The sequence below is a fragment of the Pagrus major genome, chromosome 5 (assembly GCF_040436345.1).
Source record: "Pagrus major chromosome 5, Pma_NU_1.0".
Lineage (NCBI taxonomy): Eukaryota > Metazoa > Chordata > Actinopteri > Spariformes > Sparidae > Pagrus > Pagrus major.
In genome coordinates, this window is record NC_133219.1 from 28,318,186 (window position 1) to 28,326,044 (window position 7,859).

The following is a 7,859-nucleotide window of genomic DNA, read 5'->3' on the forward strand; positions in this document are numbered from 1 at the left end:
CTCTCTCATCACCTCTCTCAACACACCTCTGGATGAATCACTCCTGAAACACACACTTGATGAAGCATCCAACCTTCCACACCACACATTAAAATCACCCACAATTACACAGTTGTCACCACACATTCCTCCCACTCTCTCAAAAAAACCCTTCTCTCTCTCTCCTCATTCAGTACATATACATTTATCAGTTGAAACTTTCCCCCCATGTGTTCAAATGTTATCCCAATCACTCTCCCGTCCTCATCATCCACATTCTTTCTAACATCCTCAATCAATCCCCTCTTCACCAAAATTGCCACCCCCCTCTTGATTTAGCTCCCCCGTTGTTCACATACATCTCACCCATCCATTCCCTCTCAGTCTCTCTCACACACTCGTCATCCCAGTGAGTCTCCTGCAGACATATGATGTCTGCCTCACACACCAGCAAGGTTTGCAGTCTCCGGTCTCTGTCTCTTAGCCCATTCCCATTAAAAGAGGCAATACTGAGCATGAGCAGTAAAATTGAAAAGAGTGTCTCCATGAGTTCTTATCATATGACATTTTTCTTTTTCGGTTTGTCCAGCCTTTTCACATGCCGTCTTGACATGGGTCTTTTCCTCATTTCTCCCACCTTCTCCATGTAATCTCCCTCAATGTCTGTAACATCAGACACCGTCCACTCTAACCCAGTCATTCTCACCCCGTTACCCTCACTTTTCCCCCTCTCCCTCCCCATCCAATCCCTCACCCATCCCTCTCACCCGCACTGCTCTCCTCCTCTCCTCCATCCGCCACATTGTCCACGCTGCTGACAGTCACTTCCATCTCCTTCTCTTCTCCAGCTTTCATAGGTGTCTCCCCCGCCGTTTCTCCCGCTGCGTCCTGCTCACTGCAAAAAAGCCAACTTGTATTTTTTGGTCTAAAACAGTAATTTATGTTGGTAAAACATGTAAATTATTGACATTTAAGGCAATAATGTTAGTTAGCACAACAAAGCAAGACAGTTGTATGCTCCAAAACAATTTGGTGAGTTGTTAATACTTAAATCTTTAAGTTGGGGTTCAATACAAGGTACAACAGTTCTGCTAACTCTTATTTCTTTGTTGTGAAATGCGGGAAAGCCAACTTTCCGAGTTGGCACTCTTCACTTGAAGTCTCATTATGGCTGTGCTGCCTCGAGCTGGAGTCCACACAGGTAAGTTTTAACCAACCTTTAATTAAATTAAGTTAAAATGATATGGGAATTTTTTTTCTGAGTTGTGTTGTGCAGTATGTTGTACATCGTTTAATGGAGAAAGCGACCTACACATTTTCAACATTTAAACACAAACAGGTTTTCAGTCATTAGCGAAAGCTAGCAGCAAACTGATGCTAGCGGCACTGCATCAGTTAGCCGCTAGCATGTCTGGGCAAATACCGTTCAAACAGGACAGGCATGTTATCTTCTGACTGGTTGTGTTAATTCATGCTAGCTAACTTGTTACAGCTACAAGAGTAGCAATTAGGGTATTAATGCTAACTCAAAATTGTGGTCGCAACATTAGCTGACATTTCATATCATCTTACAGAAGTGTTGGCGGTGTTACTACACTGTGGTAATAACACTCATGCTCCGTCTCTGCTCCAGGACGGCAGCAGGTGAGCAGGCTGGTTTGACAGGGGGGCGACCCCCATTCCGAAGGACCGCCATTCCGACAGTCCGCCATTCCGACCGGGTTGGAGTATGGGTTAGGGTTTCAGGTTCGGAATGGCGCCCTTTTTTCAAAAATAATTAAGGGCCGAACGTTCGGAATGGCGGCCCTTCGGAATGCCGCCCTGGAACCGGTTTGACAGTAGGGACAGAGAGAGAACGGAGCCGGCTGACAGGCTGCGGCTCGGTCCGCTGTGCAGTTAGTTTGCTGCCTGCCTCTCTACTCAGTTCTCTACCATCTGCTGGTCTCAGTAAATGACTGTGTGTTGAGACAGTGGTGATTTAATAAGTTAACGTTAAACTATAACATGATTATTATCTGCGTAGGTGGAGCAATGTGTGCGTGTGTGAAGGTAGGCTACAGTTATTATGCTCTCAGTTTATCTAATCTCTAATGCATCAATCAGCCGTAATATAGGCCCATATTGTGCACATTTATGACGATATGTTCAATGATGTCCTAGTTAGGTGTCCTCCCGTATTTTAGCCGGGTCGCTACCGGAGCTTAAAAAAGACAACAACAAAAAAAACTCTCAAAGAAGCAATGAATAAGGTCCAACAATCTTCAAGCTCTCTCATGCAGGACAATAAGCGCACGAAAGAAACATTGTTGGATATTCAGTGCAGAAGTATGAGAGACAATCTAATTGTTGCTGGCATTCAAGAGGACAATGCTGACCCTGAAACTACGGTGAGAGAATTCATGTCCAAACACCTCAAATTTTCTTCTGAGGTTGTTAAGGACATTGCATTTTCCAGAGTTCACAGACTGGGCAAACCAAGTGAGGGTAAGAACCGGCCAATTATAGTTCGTTTTGAACACTACAAGCAGAAAGAAATGGTCAAGAGTCATGGAAGGGAACTGAGGGGGACCTCCTTCTGGCTGAATGACCACTTCCCTGCAGAGATCAACGCCAGGAGAAAAGTTCTGTTGCCTATCATGAAGGAAAAAAGGGCTCAAAAATGTAAAGTGGCACTGACTGTTGACAAGCTTTATATTAATGGTCAGCTATTCTGAGACTCAAAAATAATTCCCTGGCTCTTTTAACATGGTTTAGCATGGTTTTTTCTTGTTTTTTTACTGAGTCCATATGACTCATTCTTTCAATGTCATTCCTGACACTAAACTGGGTCTTGAAAAGGGGCTAGTCTTAGCTCATGTTAATGTATGCAGCTTGCGTAATAAGGTTGAGGAATTAGAAGGTATTGTTAGCAGTAATAGTATTAATATTCTTGCCATTTCTGAGACACATCTTGATGATTTTTTGACTGACATAGATGTAAATATTGAGGGGTTCTCTATTTTTAGAAAAGATAGGAATCAATTTGGAGGAGGTGTGGCCATTTATGTTCAGAATATTTTTCCTGCCAAAGTACGTGATGATTTAATGAAAGATGGAATTGAAGCTCTTTGTGTACAAGTCTATCTGCCTCATCTTAAGCCTATTTTAGTATGCTGCTTCTATCGTCCTCCTAGTGCTGATGCTCTATATCTTAATGATCTTTGTAATATATTTGATACGTTATCTGACATGAATAATTTAATCTACTTACTAGGTGATATGAACATAGATTGGTTGGGTAGGCCTGGTACAAACAAGAACAAGGTCCTTTCTATTTTGAATGCTTGCAACCTGTATCAGATTGTCACTCTGCCCACAAGAAATAGTATAGATAGTGATGGTATCACCCTGAATACATGTATCGATCACATTTATGCTAATGTTCCTGACCTATGTTCTAAAGTTGTCTCTGTGCCAATTGGTTTTAGTGACCATAACATAATTGCTGTTACCAGAAAGACAAAGCTTCAGAAAGTCAGAGCAAATGTTATTTATACTCGTTCATATAAAAAATTTAATAAAGAATGCTTTATCGAAGATATATCAAGTATAAATTGGAGTGATGTATATAGTGAGGAGGACCCTGAGGCTGCACTTAGTTTATTTATGTCCAAATACATGAAGGTTGTAGACGAGCATGCTCCTTTAAAAAAGTTTATGGTCAAGCATAAAAGAGCCCCATGGATCGATAACACTTTAATGAATTTAATGACAGAGAGAAACGCTGCTAAAAAGGTTGCTATAATGTCTGGATTAATTGAAGATAGACGCAAGTATTGCTCTTTGCGTAATCAAGTTACAAAATTAAACAAATTGAAAAAGAAGGATTACTATAAACTAAGATTAAATACTGCTAAATATGATGGTAAAAATCTTTGGAGTGTTTTTAATGAAATGATGGGTCGCAAAACTAATGTTTGTCCTCCCTTTGTTGAATCAAATGGTTTTGCTCTCACTAAGCCGAATGACATTGCTAATCATTTTAACAATTTCTTTATAAAAAAAGTATCTCAACTTAGAGAAAGTATGAATACCACAGACAACCATAAATCAAAAGACATAATCACGAATATTATAATGAATGACAAAGTATGCACTTTTGAATTTCACCAGGTTGAAGTCAAAGAGGTGGAAAGACTTCTCTGTGCTCTTCCTGACATTAAATTAGCCGGTGTAGATAATCTGGACAGTAAACTGTTAAGGATTACTGCCAGCTGTATTTCATCTCCAGTGACCTATATTATTAATAGATGTTTATGTTTCTGCAAAACTCCTATGTTGTGGAAGACAGCTAAAATTGTCCCCATACCCAAAGATAAGAAATTAGTCTTTAATGAGAGCAACTCTAGACCAATTAGCATTATTCCAGTCTTGAGCAAAATAATGGAAAAAGTTGTATATATGCAAATTCATGATTATTTTTTCACTAATAATTTGATAACTATGTCTCAGCATGCCTATAGAACTAGCCACTCCACGTCCACTGCCTTGATAAAAATGATTGATGACTGGTTTAGAGCTATTGACAATTCTTTAATGGTGGGGGCTGTGCTGTTAGATTTAACTGCTGCCTTTAAATTGGCTTGATCACTCTCTCTTGATAAAAAAACTTGAATGTTATGGTTTTGGTCCACTGGCATTAATGTGGATTCATAACTATCTGTCTTCCAGATCACAACAGGTGCATTTAAATGGTGGTATATCAAATAGTGGGGATCTAGTATGTGGTGTGCCTCAGGGCAGCTGCCTCGGACCGTTACTGTTCACTGTGTTTATTAATGATCTTGCTTGGGCTACTGAAAGAGCAGAAATTGTGTTTTATGCCGATGATTCAACCTTGTATTATGCTGCGCCTTCATACAGTGAGTTGAATGATGTCCTTAATAAGGAACTGCAAATTCTACATGACTGGATTTCTTGTAATAAGTTAGTCCTTAATGTTCTTAAAACAAAAAGTATTTTAATAGGTTCAAGACATAAGTTATCTTGTAGACCAAAGTTGGATTTAAAGTTAAATAATGTAACTGTGGAACAAGTAGAGACTGTTAAACCTCTGGGTGTAATGTTGGATTCCAGGCTTTCCTTTAGTAATCACATTAATCAAATTATCTTAAAAATGGGAAGAGCTGTTGGTATCTCCAGGAAATGTACTTCCTTTGTTGCTCGACCCCTAATGTGTCAGATTGTACAGAGTTTGGTGTTGTGCCACCTAGATTATTGTTCTGTGGTCTGGGCATCTGCTGCCAAAACTGAGCTCAAAAAGCTGCAGATTGCCCAAAATAAGGCTGCACAGTTGGTATTGGGCTGCTCTACCCGATCAAATGTTAACCGCATGGATGATTCCCTCTCATGGCTGATGGTAGATAACAGGTAAGCATCAAGCACTGCTGCAACGTTTCAGTCAGTCTTGATCAGTAAAACGCCTGACTTTTTATTTACTCAAATTGTTTTTAGAAATACTGTGCACAATTATAGCACTAGAGGGTCCAGCAATGGTCAGCTGGAAGTGCCTCACCCAAGAACTAAGGCCTTATCACGATCTTTTATCTATAGAGCAATAACTCTGTGGAACAATTTGCCTCACTACCTATGTTGTACTGAAAGTAAACAGGTATTTAAAAAGAAATTGAAATTCTATTTTATATGAGCTGTACATGAGTACGAGTGGCTCCATTTTGCTGTCTAAGAAAAACTCTGTTTAAGATTTGTGGAAATTTTCAAATGTTTGTTTTAACTTTTTAACATTAGGTATATTGTGATAGATTGTATTTGTAAATGTATGATATGTTGAGGATGTGACGTTCTTGTGTATATTCTGTGTTATTCCTTGTGGACCCCAGGAAGACTAGCTGGCTACTAAGGTACCAGCTAATGGGGGTCCTTAATAAACAATAAACAAACAATATAAACTTCAACCTCAAAGCTCTCTGTCCTCAGACTGTCCTGTCCCTGAACATCACACAGGGACAACATAGAGCTGCTTGTGTGACAGGTTATTGAGTTTTATTAACGTTTACATCAGGCTGAGTTCAATAAATCACTATATGCTACTGCGATTTAAGTATTAAAATAATAAGATGTAATTCATATCAGATTTAATATCATCATAATAGTGTAGTGGCAGGAAAGACCAATTCACCTGTATCAAATATTGTGTTGGTCAGAAGTTACTGCTTGTCTGTTGATTTAAAAAAGTTGAAATATTTCCATGTATGACCCATTCTGGGTTACATTAGAAGTCAACTTGAAGTCAATCGATAATTTGCATTCCTAGTCCTGGTTGCACTGAATCACAGTGTTTGAAAACATTGAAATGCATTTAATTGCTGCTCTGTTTTATACTGGCTGCTGACTTTCTTAACCTAGACTGTTGTAGGTGTTGAGTAGTGTCCTTAATTAATATACGTTAATTGTAATTCATCTTTACTGCAGCAAAATGTATTAAAAATTAAAAATGGGACAGAATATTATATTGTCAGTCTTGTCAACTCTAGTGGCCAGTCTACTGTTAACATTGTCATTAAATTGATAAAATGTTTAAAATTTCTGCTGACTGCTTTACTAATCCCCAGCAAATTGTCATCTTTGTTTTTCAGATTGAAATTAATGCAGTGCAAGTTCTGCAGTTCACCCACGCCGTTGAAGCTGTTCTGCTGAAACACTATCGACTGCATCACAGAGGTTCAACCTTGCCTTGCATCCACAGGGACTGCTGTTGCACTTTTAGAACCATTAGTGCTTTGAAATCACATCTTTCAAGATTGCACAGGACTGTCCAAAGGCAAGAGAACTTATCATTTCAGTGCTGGTTGTGTGAATACAAGGACATTTGCTGTATATTAATTCATTTGCATCATCGCCTTAGATGCAGAGAGATAGTGTGTTGCCCATTCGTGGGGTGCAGCTTTGAAACCAACTGCCTTGATAGTTTTACTGGACATACATCACGGAATCATAAAAACCATAAGCTTAGAGATTTTCTGACACCAGTCAGGGTAGTTAGCGATTTTCAGTCTAATGACACAGACCAGCCATGTAATGTTGATCCTGAAGCTGGATTTTCTTTAACAAACAGTCCTAGATTGGATTCCACAGAAAAAGGTGAACCTGATTGTGTACAGAATGTAGACTCCAAAATACTTGAGCACAGATTAGCTTCCCTTTTTCTTGTATGCAATGTCTGCTACATGTGTCGAAACATGCAATACAGGCAATTATAGAAGAATTTAATGATATTTTGTCCCTTTCCAAGTTTCATACAACTGAAATTCTCAAAGAGGTTTTTGCAAAACATAATATTGAAGTTGAGGAAGAAGTTATTCAAGAGATAAGTAACATTGTGTTTGAAAAAAATCCAGTACATGTTACTACATCAGAAAAAGGTACATTATCAACAGATTATAGGAGAAACAGATATTTCAGGGAGCATTTCTCCATCATTGAACCAACTGAGTTATTGTACGACCGGACTTCAAGAAAAGCTTTTGTTTATGTTTCTGTGAATCAGGTTATTGAGCTTTTATTGAACAGAGCAGAGTTTCTGGAAAAACTTGTTTTCAGTGAAGAGTCTACTCCAAGACTTTTCAAGATGGTTCTTACTTTAAGCAAAATGAACATTTTGGAGAACAGGAGCTGCTTATTGCATTAGGTCTATATATAGATGATTTTGAATTGTGTAACCCATTAGGCACATTGAAGAAAATTCATAAGATTACTGCTGTTTATTGGGTTATTCTCAATTTACCCTCAAAGTTTCGTTCCACTTTACACTCAATTTATCTAGCTCTTCTTGGAAAGACTTGTGATGTTAAGCAGTTTGGTTATGAAAAGTTTCTCAGTCC